Raw genomic sequence first — 14,441 nt, 5'->3', positions numbered from 1 at the left:
AACATAGTGGACAATACTATCATTTCTGAGCTCCCTTCCAAATCACGAACAATTCTGATTTGTTCATGTCCTGTGACTCTTGGGTCATTTCACTGAAAGTTCCTAAGAAACACCTGTGTTATAACACAGTGATCACAAGAATTGCAGTGGTTCAAAGAAAGCGCCCACTAGCATTGTCTCAGTGGAACCAAGAGTGAGGAATAATCCTACCTTGTCAGTATCACTCAAAATCTAAGAAGAACTTATAAATTCATAGTCAGTTACAATATTAGCAAAAAGTCACAGATGTAGTGAAATCTGAATAACATAACATCCTTAATTGATCAATTTACTAACATTTGCAAATTTGGGGTGGTTTTATGTCCTAAGGTCACATCTGGTAGGAACTATGCTCAATCAGTGCAAACTTATCAGTTGGAGTGTGTTCAAATAAGGCAAGTTATGTATGGCTTCCTAATTTTTCCAATCATAACTTTAACTATTAATATTTTTCCTGACAGTTCCTTCTGTTGTTTTTCCACAATGGTATAAAATGCAATGTTTTGAGTGAAAAAATGTAAATTATTATTCTTTACAAAAATAGTTATTTTCAATAGTGCTAAATAGCCAAACTGTCATGTGTTTGTTATGGTAAGGACTAAACAGAATCAAACTAATGAAATCATAATTTTGCATTTTTCTTTTTTTCCCTGAAAGCGCTACAAAAAAACTGTGCATATAAACATGCTTTAAGGTTAGAACTTTTATTGAGATCCTGCCTCTAAACTTGAATAATGGTAATCCTTTACAAAACTTGTCATTCTGCTATTGTTACATTCTCATAGGGAAACAAAAGAGGAACTATTCTTCCAAACATTTAGAATACACTGCAAATCATCAAAAAAATTAACGTTGTCAAACTTTGAAAAGGAACAAAATTTGTCATACATATAATTTGCTGCATTTTCTGAGTTAAAAAAAACTGTTTCAATGTAACCACTTATATGAAAATACTGTGAAAGTTACCTAAGATCAAATGTCAGAGTTGTGTTTAATGTTGTGTCAGTCATTTTATACAAAACAAATTATGTGGCCTTGACTTCTAATGGTGCTTTAATTTCTCATTGACTGATTTGCTGAAGTCACCTAAGATAACTTAGGTTGGACCTGAAGCATCATAATTCAGGGCTGTGATGGCTTTGATTGCCACTAAAGTACAGGCTTCCTGTGGCTGAGCTTATTTGTAAGTCAGCTTCAAGAATACAACACAATCCTGTCACAATCTTCCAGGTAAAACCCAGCTTATGAAGACAGATTTCTTCAGATGTTTCTGAGAAAGCATGCCTGAATCTATACACATTGCTCCTTTCGTAATGATGGGCAGGATTTTACATGTCGGCTAGCGGGGGCAGGGCCTGCTTGCCAGCACGTAAAGTGACACGCGGTAATGACGGAGGGAACTCCCGACATCACCACGGCCCATTTAAATTTTCAGGAAGACGGAAGCGCAGCAAAATCAGCTGTGCGCCCACTGACCTGTCAATGGCCAATTGAGGCCATTGACAGAGGCAATTAAGTAAGTAAAGGGCCTGCCTGTCCAACCTTAAGGTTGGCAGGCAGGTCAGGAGCGCCGGCGCAAATTGGAAAAAGCATGAAACCTCATCCACCGGCGGGATGAGGTTTCATGTAGCTTTTAAAAAATTTTAATAACGTTTTTGTGAAAATTATGGACATGTCCCAACTCATGTGACACTGTCACATGAGGGAACATGTTAGGGAAATGTTGTTTTTCTATATTTATCTTTTTGGCATTTACAGCCAATCTCCCTGAGGCTGCACTTTGCCTCAGGGAGATGAGTGTGCTCTTTCGTGCACATGCACGAAAGAGCGCACTCTCGATTTTGGGATTCTCCCGGCCCACACAGGGAGCACATAGTCCTTTTGTGCGGACGTCATGCTGGGTGGGCCTCCCACGCAAAATGGCGCTGCACCACCGAATGGGGGCGCCGACCGGAAGCACACCTGTATGTGCCCGCCATTCAACATCCCCCCGACAGGGGGAAAACTCAGCCCAATAGGCGCAAATAGCTTATCCCTGGCACAATCCCTAGCCATGCAACCCTCCTTTTATCCTCTTCCTAATAACACCAGATTAGGGGAATTCTCATCTCCAGAATTTTGATCAAAGAAATGATTAATTTTGCAAACAAAAATACAAAGCAACATCTTCTAAATATAAACAAAATGCCAAGAATATAATCATTGAACAGCTGTTACAAACCCAAATATCAAACCACTTCCATGTATTCACCAATTAAGCTCTAGCCTCCTTAAACAGAGACTTTGTAATTGCAGAACATGCCTAACTGTGTTTATCTATTTTATATGGGTGGTCTGAATTCACAACATATTCCATATGAGAGCACTGGAAAATTGTGCCTTCCTCACTTCAATATAGTTTGCATGGGTTGTAGTATTAATATGTGGCTACCTCGTCTTTCATGGGGGATGCTGCCCTGTTATCTTCTGGAGAAGACACTTTAGAGGAAGCCAACCTTCCTCATGCCTACCAGAAACAAATATTTTAGGAATGATTTTAATCTTGTCCTCTTAACAGAAACCAGGCAGCTAGTTAAAATTGGTCTTATAACTCATTCACTACAACCCCACACCAATCCCACAGGCCAGGATTTTAACCTGCTCCTCTGAGCAAGAGTGAAAGACACCAGGGCCTGGATTTTCAAAATGGGTTTAGGAACCCAACATCTGAATGAATTCCACATCCCGACCCAGTGCCTTAACTGTTTTACTCACGCAATACTACTTTTCAATGTAATTGCCCTAATTGGGCAGGATGTGAGCTTGGCGCCCAATCTGTGGCACTGGCACCACCAGCAGGTGGAGCTGCCTGCCTGGTACTGGAGGCAAGGGCAAGAGGCAGCCATGACGGGGCCTGCTACCGCCTTGCTGAAGTGAGTAAGCAGCTCCTCAGAGGGTCAGCAGCATAAAGCCTTGAAATTGAGTGTGACTGGGCAAAATTGAGGTATCCTGCCCATTCTGGTGCAGGAAACCCAAGGGCCCCGTGATCTTAAACATTAAGATAAACTTTTCTGTCGCCTCTCAGTGAACCCAATATATGTGCACTAATGTGCATCAGACTGTTTGGTTTAGCTGAAATTGCAAGTAAAAATTGCAGTGCTCATCTCCCTGGCTGGGGAGGTACAGGAAACAACAATGCATTTTTAAATTGAACATAAAGCTCGATGTTCTATAATGAAATATTTATAAGCTCCCATTCAAAACATTCAATCAATGTCTTTCATCCTTCAGATTACCATTTTAACAAGTCCATATTTTTTTTTACAAATCCATTATTCCATAAAAATATTTTAAATTCTTATTCCATAAAAATATTTTAAATTCCTCATAATTTTATTGCTAAATAGTTCTGAAGAAGTCATACGGACTTGAAACTTTAACTCTGACTTTCTCTCCACAGATGCTGTCAGACCTGCTGAGTTTTCCCAGCAACTTTTGTTTTTGTTTCAGGTTTCCAGCATCTGCAGTATTTTACTTTTATCTTTGCTAAATAGCTCGTAGCTACTCCCCCACTGTCCTAACCATCACTCTGCGATGTGCGATGTTTTTTTTTGTCATGAAGCAGTCAGTACTGTGGTGACTTTGAGGGGTAAAGATTTACTCTGAGAAATTTCAGCTTGAAATCAATCAAAATATTGATACTGACAGGCCTTTCTCTCCTAGCAAACACTGAATCTAAAAAGATATGATTTGTTTAAAGATTAAAGTAGCAAGTAAATGAAAATCATTTCACAAGATCGTTCTTTCACTAAAATATTGCTTCAGGCCATACATAAACTATAATCTGTTGGTTCTGCTGATTAAATTAAACACTTTGTCCAACTTTTTTTGAGAGAGGGACCTTTCTCCTACCACCTTTTTATTCTGCATGGTGGTTCACTTGTCAATATACCCTTCCCTGCTCCTGCTATTGAGCAGCAAAAAGTAATAAGTAGCAATATCAGGCATAAATACATGGGTGCTGCCGAAGGTCAATATGATTGACAGGCAGGATGAAGCCAACAAAGGCACAAGCTATGCACTACAGAAATTACATTAAAATAAATTTCTTAAACACTCTACAGAGGTAATTTTATTTTTTTATTAAGTTAGCAATTTAGACCTAGCTTTATGTAATATAGGGCAGAATTTTACCTATGGCACGTGGGCATACGCCCGACACGACCGTACGTGAAATAAAGCAGGTTGACGTCGGACGAGTGTCCCAACGTCATCGCACACTCTCGCGATATTTCGCTAGGTGGGCGCGTGATGAAGATGGAGACGCACCCGCCATTAATCAAGTGGCCAGTTAAGGCCCTTGAGAGACCAATTGACTCTGAGTGTATGTAACCCGTGTGATTTTCAGGCCGTTGCACAGGCAAAATGGGCATGCCTGCAGGTAACAATTTGCAAAACCTCATCCACCGGTGGGATAAGAGGGGACAGTGGGCTTCACAAAGCGAATAGTGAGTAGTTTTGGATATCACTTGCTGCTGCTTGCTTCTGTGGACAGGACAGCTTCAGTTCGCTTCAGCACTGCATTCAGAGCATTTAGAGACTTCAATTTAGGACTCAGTGTTGTCTTCCAGGTCCCCAGAGGATTCACACTGCGTGAGTCTTCCAGATGTCAGACAGCCTTCCCTTACTCTAGTAATGGGGATTGTGGTCTCCGCTGGAGGCACCTCCTCCTCTGAGGAAGAGAGGGCCAGAAGGGGGAGGAGACCAGGTGTCCCTATTCAGCTTCCAGGGGAGTGACCTGTGGGAGTACAGGCACAGGCACAAGAGGCGCAGGGCCAACAGGAAGGCCAAGGCAGAAGGGGCAACAGAAGACATCACTATCTGCTGACAGGGTTTACAGCCAGCGATGCAGCTACCTCAATATGTCTGAGGTGCAATGCCAAAGGAAGCTCCGTCTCTCAAGGGAGACAGTGACCTCCATCTGTCGGAGGATCGGCCCTGAGATTAGCTCTGACTGTGTGGGTGGACACCCCATGCCAGTGACGCTGAAGGTCATGGTGGACCAAAAATTCTATGCCTCCGGCTCTTTTCAGAACTCAGTCGGGGATATGTATGGAGTCTCCCAATCATCTGTCCACAGTTGTGTCAAACTGGTGACAGAAGCTTTGTTCAGGCATGCATTGACCTTCATTCATTACCGTACAGACGAGGCCAGCCAGACAGTGAGCCAGAGGCTTCGCAGAGATTGTTGGGTTCCCTTGTATCCAGGGTGCCATCAACCGCACACATGGCCATCAAGGCGCCAGCGGGTGAGCCGGGTGCCTTCATCAACAGGAAGGGATTCCACTCCATGAATGTGCAGATAGTGTGTGACCACAAAATGCAGTTTCTGCAAGTCTGTGCAAGGTACCCTGGCAGCTCCCATGATGCTTACATCCTGAGATACTCCCAGGTGCCGAGGCTCTTCAGTGCTCCAGCCCAACTGGATGGAATGTTGCTCGGTGACAAGGGCTATTCCCTCAAAAGGTGGCTCATGATGCCTATCTGCCACCCAAGAAAAGAGGCTCAGCCGTGGTGCAACAGGAGCCACGCCTCCACAAGGGCAGTGGTAGAGAGAACCATCGGTCTTCTCAAGATGCGCTTCCAATGCCTGGACTGTCCAAGGGGCGCACTGCAATACCTCCCATCGTGTGCCACTGATAGTGGTTGCATGCTGTGCTCTACAAAATCTGGCCCTGGAAAGGGAGGCGTCTAGTCGTGAGTCTGAGGACGAGCACGCTCTGGAGAATGCTGAGGGGATAAATGCTGACCTGAGTACCCTCCAGGGAGGCAGGGCACCCGGGAAGCTTTGATCTAACACTCTTTCAGCTGGGCTACCAAATAAGATCCACCACCATATGCCAGGGCTGTAGGCTGCATATTCGATCCCTGACAGGACCATTTCCTTGGATAACAGCATAAACTTTATTGCACTGGCAAATAGTGTAAGAAATCACACATCTATCATAACATCATGGCCTATCCTGGACCTACAGAGCAACTGAATCATCCAGAGGCCAGTTGCAAAAAAAAAAAATCTCATTTATTGCTGACTGACAAACATTGCAGGAATACACATTGTTCCATGCTTTACATCGCACCATTAAAAAAACCCAGAAAAATGGTGGAAACAAATATCAACCGTGATCAGGCCGTGTTGTGTTTAAGGTGTTTTAAGTTTTCGCTTGTGAGTGCTATGTCTAGGTGCTTCCCCCTTGCTGGCAACAGCATTGGAGACAGCCTGCTAACTCTGCTGTCTTGTTGGACTTGATGACCTTGGCGGGTGCCCTTTGGTCCATGGAGCCTGTGCTGGCCCCGCCTGAGAGGAAGCGACCAGTGGCACAGCTGGCAACTCCCCAGACATCGCAGCTGCATCAGATGCCACGGTCACTGGCAGAGGGGTGGAGGAGCTGCTGCTGACATCAAGTGCCCTGAGAGGAGCCCGCAGAGATGACAGGCAGCTCATGCACCAACATAAGGTTGCTCTGGATCTCCCTGCTCACCACTGATGGACAGGCATCTAGCTGGGATACTGGGTGCCCAATCCATCTCCCAAACTGACACTGAACAGCTGAGGTCATTGCCGGTGTGAGGGCTTGCAGGTCTGAGCGCGTCCCTGGAAACCCCTGATTGAGTCCCTGGAGGAGCCTCTCCGTGAGAATCGCCACTTTCTCCATGGAGGAGACATTGTGCTCAGCCATGAGGGTGAACGTAGTGCTTATGCTCTGCATGGACTCCTCCACAACGGACACCATGACACGCATTCCCTCACGTATCTCTGCCAGCTTCAGGGACGACTCCTAAGGCCCATCATCAGCCACCGACTGAGTATTGTCCTGGTCCCCAGCTGATAGTATGCCCACTGAGGTGCTGGTATCTGCACTGGTGCCTGCTTGACAGAGAGGATGTGACACTGGTGCATGCCCACCATGCTAGTCCTCAGGGGTCAGGGGTGGGCCTTCAGGCTCCTCACAATGAGGGGCTGCTGGTGAGCCTAAAAGGAAGAAGAAGGACATGTCATTAGTTTATGTCATTACACTGTCAGTGTGCATGCCTGGCACCCTGATGAGGCAGAGATCTGCATCATGGTGCCCTTGTCTTTCCATTATCAATGGGCATTGCAGGTTTGAGGCTTACATCAATAAACAGCCTACGCTGCAATGGTTGCAAAAAGCCACATTGTCACCTCAATGCACTGCACTGTTACCTCCTTATGGCACCCCAACCTCACCACGGCCTCTTGACCGAGGTGCATGGCGCCTCCCCAGTTCCAGGGCCTCCTGCTCGTATCTGCTGAGGATGAGGTGGTATGGGGGTCCCTCACCAGTCCACAACCTCTCTGCATTGTTATGGGGTGTTTTCTCCTGGAAGGATAAAGCAGCATTGATTAGTGTACCCTCTACCTGCAGCGCCATTTGCAGCCTGGCCAATCCCACTTGAGGAACACCTCACAGGGCTCGGCACATTCATGATCCTGGAGCCGCAAGGCACTCAGTCTAAGCAGCCAGGGCTCAGCCCTTTGGCCAGATCCTGCCTCATTGACATTTGCCGCTCACACTGTAACATCTCTGAGGTCCATTGTGGGGTTGGTGGTGGTGGTGGTGGGGGGGGGGGGGGGGGGGGGGGGGTGGGTGCGGTGATGGGCAGCTCTTACCTGTTCTGCAAAGTGACCCATGCCAGCATGGTACTCACCTTTCCTGATTGCAGCAGATAGTTAAAGCCCTTCCGGCACTGGACCCATGTGAATGTCACCATTTTGTGGTTGCTGACACTGGATGTCACCTCCTCCCAGATCTTTTTGGTGAGGTGCAGGGGCCTCCTCCTGTCCCTGGGGACAAGTGTTTCTCTCCTGGCTGCCACCTCCTCCAGGAGGGCAGTGAAGCAATCATCCGAAAAACGCCGGGCCGACTGCCCCGCCCTCTGCCCTCCCGCCTGCCATGGCATCCATGCACATGACTTCCGCGTCCTTCGATGGCAGCCTCCAGGGGCTGCCGAGACCGCATTTGAAGCGGATGCTGGGTTGCCATTGGATCTGGCTGACATTGAGCTTCCACCCCCTCCCGCCCCTTCGCACTCATTCTAAGGCCTTAATTGGGCTGCCCGCGTAAAATAGTGGTGCGCTGCCAATCACAGGTAGCGGTCAGCTTCCCGACCGCCCTCGCCCACCCCTGCCAAGCACCCCTGCCAATAGTAAAATTCGACCCATAATGTTAAAGAACTGAAACATTTTGGTTGATGTGACAAACATCCTAATTGATTGTTAATATAGTTTTCTGGCTCAGTTTTAATTATGAGAGAGCTACTGGCTGGAGGTATATTGAGAGCATTTTCAAAATTTGAGGTAGCAAATTCCATGTCCTTATATAAATAATGATTTTTTTTTTCACTTGAAACGAAGTGCTTGGAGATGAATGTGTTTATTACTAGAGCTCTTACAATGCTGTATATGAATTCTTGTTAAGGTTGAATTAAACCTTCTTGTTGAGACAAAGTTGAGAAAAGTTGTATTTGTGAATCATTATTTTCCAGCTTTCCCAGAGCTAGATTCCTTCTTCCAATCTCCAATGGCCGATGTAAATCACCAGCTGCCTTTGCTGGAGGGGGATTTTGGAGGAATGGGAGTGTGGAATCTGGAGTGTGCAGATTAGAACAGGTAAGGGTCTGAACTTCTTGACTCATAGATGTTTACAGCACAGAAGGAGGCTATTCGGCCCATCCTGTCCGCGCCGGTCACTGTGGATGTGTTTGGATAGCAAGGGTACACCTTTGGAGAGGTAAGGTACCCCTTTGGATAGGGTTCCAGGACACCTTTGGGAGAGAAAAGGCAACCTTCGGGAATGTTAAAAGTGAATATGATTGTGCGTAAAAAGTGCACAAACTCATTGGAACTGTTAAGCTGTTGAAGAGCTGTCCAGCTGTCAAGAAACTGTCCAGCTGTCAAGGAACTGTAAAGGAGCTGTCCAGGTGTCACAGAACCGCCCAGCTGTCAAGAAATCATTCAGCTGTCAAGGAACTGTAGAGTTGTCAAGGAACGGTAAAAGAGCTATCCAGTTGTCAAAGTTATCCACTAGGTGTCAAAGTTGTCAAACAGCACAGAAATAGGGGGATAAGGCAGATGAATGTGTGGCTGGAAAGATAGTGCAGGAGGGAGGGTTTTAGATTCCTGGGATACTGGGGCTGGTTCTGGGGGAGATGGCACCTGTACAAGCCTGACAGGTTGCACCTGAGCAGAGCTGGGACTGAGTTCTTAGCAGGGCGTTTTGCTAGTGCTGTTGGGAGGGCTTTAAACTAACACGGTAGGGGTGTGGGAACCAAGAGAAAATACTAGAGAGGAATACCAGGGTGCACAAAACACTGGGAGGCACAGATAACAGTAAGTTAATAGGTAGAGTTGGGGCAAGGAAGAAAGTAACAAAATCTAAATCAGGTTACTGTGCATGTATGTGAATGCATGGAATATAGTAAATAAAATTGGGAAGTTACAGGTGCAGATTGCCATGTGGAAATATGATGTTGTGGTGATAACAGAGACCTGGTTCAGGGAAGGGCAGAACTGGGTGTTAAATATTCCCCGGTTCAAGATGTTGAGAAGAGATAGGAAAGGAACGGAAGGAGGAGGGGTGGCGGTATTGGTTAAGGGGAGCATTGTAGTGCTGGAGAAAGAGGATGTCCCAGAGGGTTCAAGGACAGAATCAATTTGGCTAGAGCTAAGGAACAAAAAGGGTGCAATTAAAAATTAATCAGTTGCCATTAGGAAAGTGGTTACAATGAGATCACGGCTTTTACAAAACAATTCAACTCTGTAGCTATAATACAATATATGATAAATCTGCTCCTTTTACGCTCATGACATTATCCCCAGGATTTGTCAATCATACATATACCAACAACTCAGGAAAAATGTAGATTGAATTGTTGATCTGAATTTTTCAGAGAAGAGTCATACATGGTACAAAAATTCAGTGCATCCTTAACTCAAGAACTGATTTGTTCCCCTTTCCCCAGAATTGTCATACAAATTCTGTTGTACACTGAATTTACAGTTTATCCATATGATGTTGCATTACATTTGTACTATATAAATGTGTAAATAGCATTTTTTTAAAATTCTAATAGTTGTTTGAGGTGTGAGAGAAACAGGCAAATTAAGTGGAAGAATGTAATTAATAAATAAACTCCAACAGCAAAAAAGGAAGAGTGTGACAGCAATATTCTGAGAGAAAATCATTTTTAGAAGCACTGAACACATCAGATTGGGTTTCTGTAAAGGTCCTTTATGATAAAAAGCACTTTAAACTGTTTCTCTGAGATTACGATGGATTTTTTTTGTTGAAAAAGTTGCAATGGATGATCGGGAATCCTCCCAACAGAGAAACCTTAGTTCCACAGCGTGACCACATTCTGCTAGATTTTAAACAGGCTAGTGCAGGGTGGAGTGAACCTAGGATGGAATAGAGATTTGTAAAACCTTTCTTTAATCAATCTCTTAGTGACAAATATGAATTTCATTCCCAGACTTTGCAAGAATGGTAAAACGGGCTATAGTGAGTCAACACCCTGTTTTATAACACTCCAGTTTTTTAGTTTCTTATATTTATGTGATGAGGTGCAAAATTCTCAAACCTCTGCTATTCAACACAGCATGTCATCAGAATTGTATCTACTTCAGGGCATAATGAAAATTTAGACTGTAATTTATATGCTGGTTCAAATTCAAAAGAGCATTTTGAGAAGTGTGCAGTATTTAATTTAGAGGTAATAAACCTTAAAACATTAGGCAATTTTAGTGAAGGCACGGAATTGTAGTTAGAAGTTCATCAAACATGACACCAAAATTATTAGTGATCTGATTCGACCTCAGATTGTTGCCAGCGAAAAGATGGCTGGGGATTTGAGTTCATGGCAGAGAATGAAGACAATGGTTTTGGTCTTCCCAATATTTATTTGGAGGCTATTTTTGCTCATCAAGTACTGGATGTTGGGCACGTACTTGGATAATTTAACAACAGTGGAGGGTTCCAGGCAGAAGTGAGGTGGAGTTGAGTGTCCTCACTGCACATATGAAAACAAACACTGTGGGCAGAATTTAATATTGGCGAAAAGGGGGGATCTCCCACCGGCTAGCGAGCTGGCAGGAATCCCGTGTCACCTCTATTAGGGAAGACCCGCCAGAATTAAGTGCGCATCAGGCACTTAACTAGCCAGCATCAGGTCTTCCCTGGCATTTAGGACTCCAAGGTGGAAATCCCGCCACCTGAGCACCACTGGCCAATCAGAGGCTGACAGGTCTCCATTGCCTGTCAGCACCACCAGGAGCGGCGGCTGCTGCCGGTAATGCACCCACCAGAGGTCTAGGGACACTAAGAGACTCAGATCACAGGTATGTGAGGGTGGGATAGAGGTCATGGGAGGGGCACTGGCTGGTGGGGGGAGGGTGGGGTAATGGGCTCAGAAGAAAGAGCAGAGGGGTGTCTCTTAGTAGAGCCCCACCTTCCTGATACTAAGTCCCTCAATCAGGTACTGGATCCTTTTGCCTGAGCACCAGCCCCTCCCCCACCAAACTCCCCAAAAGCCTGAAGGCATATCTGACAGGTTTTGCTTTTATGGGCTCTCTGCATGGCAGCTCCCCACCCGCTGCTCACAGATTTGGGAGACAGTAACACATTGAGGCCTTTGAAGAGGAAAGCGTGTTTGGAGATGGCGTGCTAGTTTGCAAAGGCAGAAAGGTCGGAAGGCTTTTTTTTTTGAGGAAAGGGATGATGGCTGAAAATTTGAAGGAGAATTAGAATATGACACAAAAAGGACATTTTTTAAGGTGTAGTTCAAGCTTCACACATGAAGTTCCAACATGTTGGCACCTCCATTATTCTACCTGAGGAGAACTTGGTGCTTTTAGTTTCTGAAGTTTTACTTTATATCTTCTACCAACTCACTCTCTTGAGTTGCTGAGTTTTTCAAAAAAAAATTTGTGTTGCAAGCCAAGAAATGATGTTGTATTGATAGCAACTGAAGCAGATGTTTGAAGTAAAATAATTTTTTGGTTGCCCTTCTGTTTTAGTTATGATGCTTGGTCAGAATTTTGAGTCCAAGGCCTTTAAAAAACAGCTGCAGTAAAATTGCATGTTCCCAGACAAAATAGTTTTCAAATTGTACATAATCCCAGCTTCACATTCAGATGTATTTTTGAAAAACAACTATGATGGCAGTCTGTAGCGATCCCCTTAAGGATTGTTGATTAGGTTGCATGTAGACTCAGATCTCCTGAATGCAGTCAGTACAATGCCGCCAACTTACAGGGCAAACCCATTTGGTAAATGGGGCATCAAACAAGCATTAGTTCCTCACTTTCATATACAAAGAGAATAATGTCTGCTTCAGTAGTGGATCCTGGACAACTCTTTTGATACCTATACAGAGATGGTGGGTGGAGCACTTCTGGTGCAGAGTGTGCACGCACAAACTATCCACCATATTGGACGCTTTGGTTTGTAATTATGCCTGTTTGAATTTCTTGACCCAGAAGTTTTTATGACTTCAAGTACTTCATTTGATGGAAATTACTTTCCTCCATACACCTTTTTTGTCAAATTTTTTGGTCCATTGAGATTTCCACCATGGTCCATAAGCATTGTTGATTGTGTCTTGTGGCATTTAATTAATTTTACCACAATTTTTAATCACGCTGTAATAATTTAATTCAGGCATTGGACTTTGTAACCATTGTTATAAATTTCATTTTTCCATGAATATAATTGATTTTAATTTCAATGAAACAACATGCTACTTTGTGAACTTGCCACAAGTTATTTTTATATTGTGTTACGCTGCACAGTAAGTGGACAAGTTAAATCACCTGACTAGATATGTGTACATGCTGCCTCTCGATGACATCACCTGAACGTACAGTGTTAGCTTTCACATGTACACGTGAATAGATGTATGTACACATATCTAGTCAGGAACCCTGGTCTAACACACCATCACCCCTTCCTCCCCCTCCTGCTCCTCCTCCACTGTTGCTAAATTATCAGACTGCTTATCTAGTATCCAGCACTGGATGAGCACTGCAACCACATGCTTAAGGAAGTAGGTTGAAGGTATAACAAAATGGCTCGGTATTCATCTTTGAACTCTTACTATGGTCAGGATTTTCTGCTCGTCATGCTGGTGCGTGCCCAACATGCATGAGCGTGAAATAGCACACGATGATGTCGGGTGAGCATCCCGAAGTCATTGCGTACTTGCACGATATTTCGGTCGACGGGTACGCACAGGAGTTGGCAGGGCATCCGCCAACAATTAAAAGGGCTGTTAAGCCCATTAATTAATAAATTAAATTGAATTTTTCCCTGCCCATCCAACCTTATGGTTGGTGAATGGGCGAACAGGCCTTTGCATTTTTTGCAAAACCTCATCCACGGGCAGGATAAGGCTTTGACCAGTGATTAGCAGCAATCACTTCTTACCCTCTGGCTATCATTCTTATCATAAAATATGCATAATAGTAGTAATATAGAAAATTTAAATGCAAAATATTAGTCAAGCAAAAGGGTGGACCACAAAGTATTAATCAATGACATTTATAAAGCAAAATTAAAATTGTATCTGATTGAAATTTTATGATCGGCTAAACATTGAACTATATCATAGCTTTACAAGGTTGAAACCAAAACACATCAACGAATGGTGAAGATAAAATCGAATCTAATTTGAATTAGTTACGATACCTGCGTCAATTTTGGCAAGCAGTTTTCTCTGCTGATGCTAAAATATGTATCAAAAATAAACATTTCAAAGGAAGGAAGTACAATAGGATTTTTATGAGAAAGGTAGGAGCATTTAAACACTATTCAAATGATCTGAGAGTGCCATTACAAAACGTCCTTTTTGATTTTTTGCAAAGAGTACAGGCCCAAAAAGAACCCCATGGGCTTTGCATTGTGTTATTCAAAAAGAGTCCAAAAAGAGAAAGAGCAAACCTGGTGAAAATCTACAGGAACTGTGAACTGTTAATGTAGGTCACAGGGTAAACTTCCCTGTTCTGCTTCAAAATAATGCCATGGGATCTTTTACATCAATCTGAGAGGTCGGACATGACTTTGGTTTAATGTCTCACCTAAAAGACGGCATATCTGGTGGTGGAGCATCCCCTTGGTGCTGCACTCAAGTGTCAGTCTGGATTGTGTGCTCAAGTTTCTGGAGTGCCATTTGTACCCGCAACGTTCTGACTCAGAGAAGAGTGCTACCAAAGCCTAAATGGTGCCCTTCGGGCCACATTTTTTGTACCTGTTTTAACAATGGCAAATAGGATGCCAAAGCTGTTGGAAAGTACTCTTGGGCATGGTAAATAGGCACCCACAAATTTCAGTTGAGCATGCCAGATG

At 44.1% G+C, this 14,441-nt stretch overlaps 1 protein-coding gene across 1 annotated transcript in view; it reads right to left on the bottom strand.

Moving 5' to 3' along the window:
- Window positions 1-14,441, bottom strand: part of dnah6 (dynein, axonemal, heavy chain 6) — a 425,407-nt gene that overhangs the window by 31,348 nt on the left and 379,618 nt on the right. The gene's annotated exons all lie outside the window — the stretch shown is intronic.

The sequence above is a fragment of the Carcharodon carcharias genome, chromosome 4, assembly GCF_017639515.1.
Source record: "Carcharodon carcharias isolate sCarCar2 chromosome 4, sCarCar2.pri, whole genome shotgun sequence".
Lineage (NCBI taxonomy): Eukaryota > Metazoa > Chordata > Chondrichthyes > Lamniformes > Lamnidae > Carcharodon > Carcharodon carcharias.
This window is presented reverse-complemented; position numbering and strand designations above follow the sequence as displayed.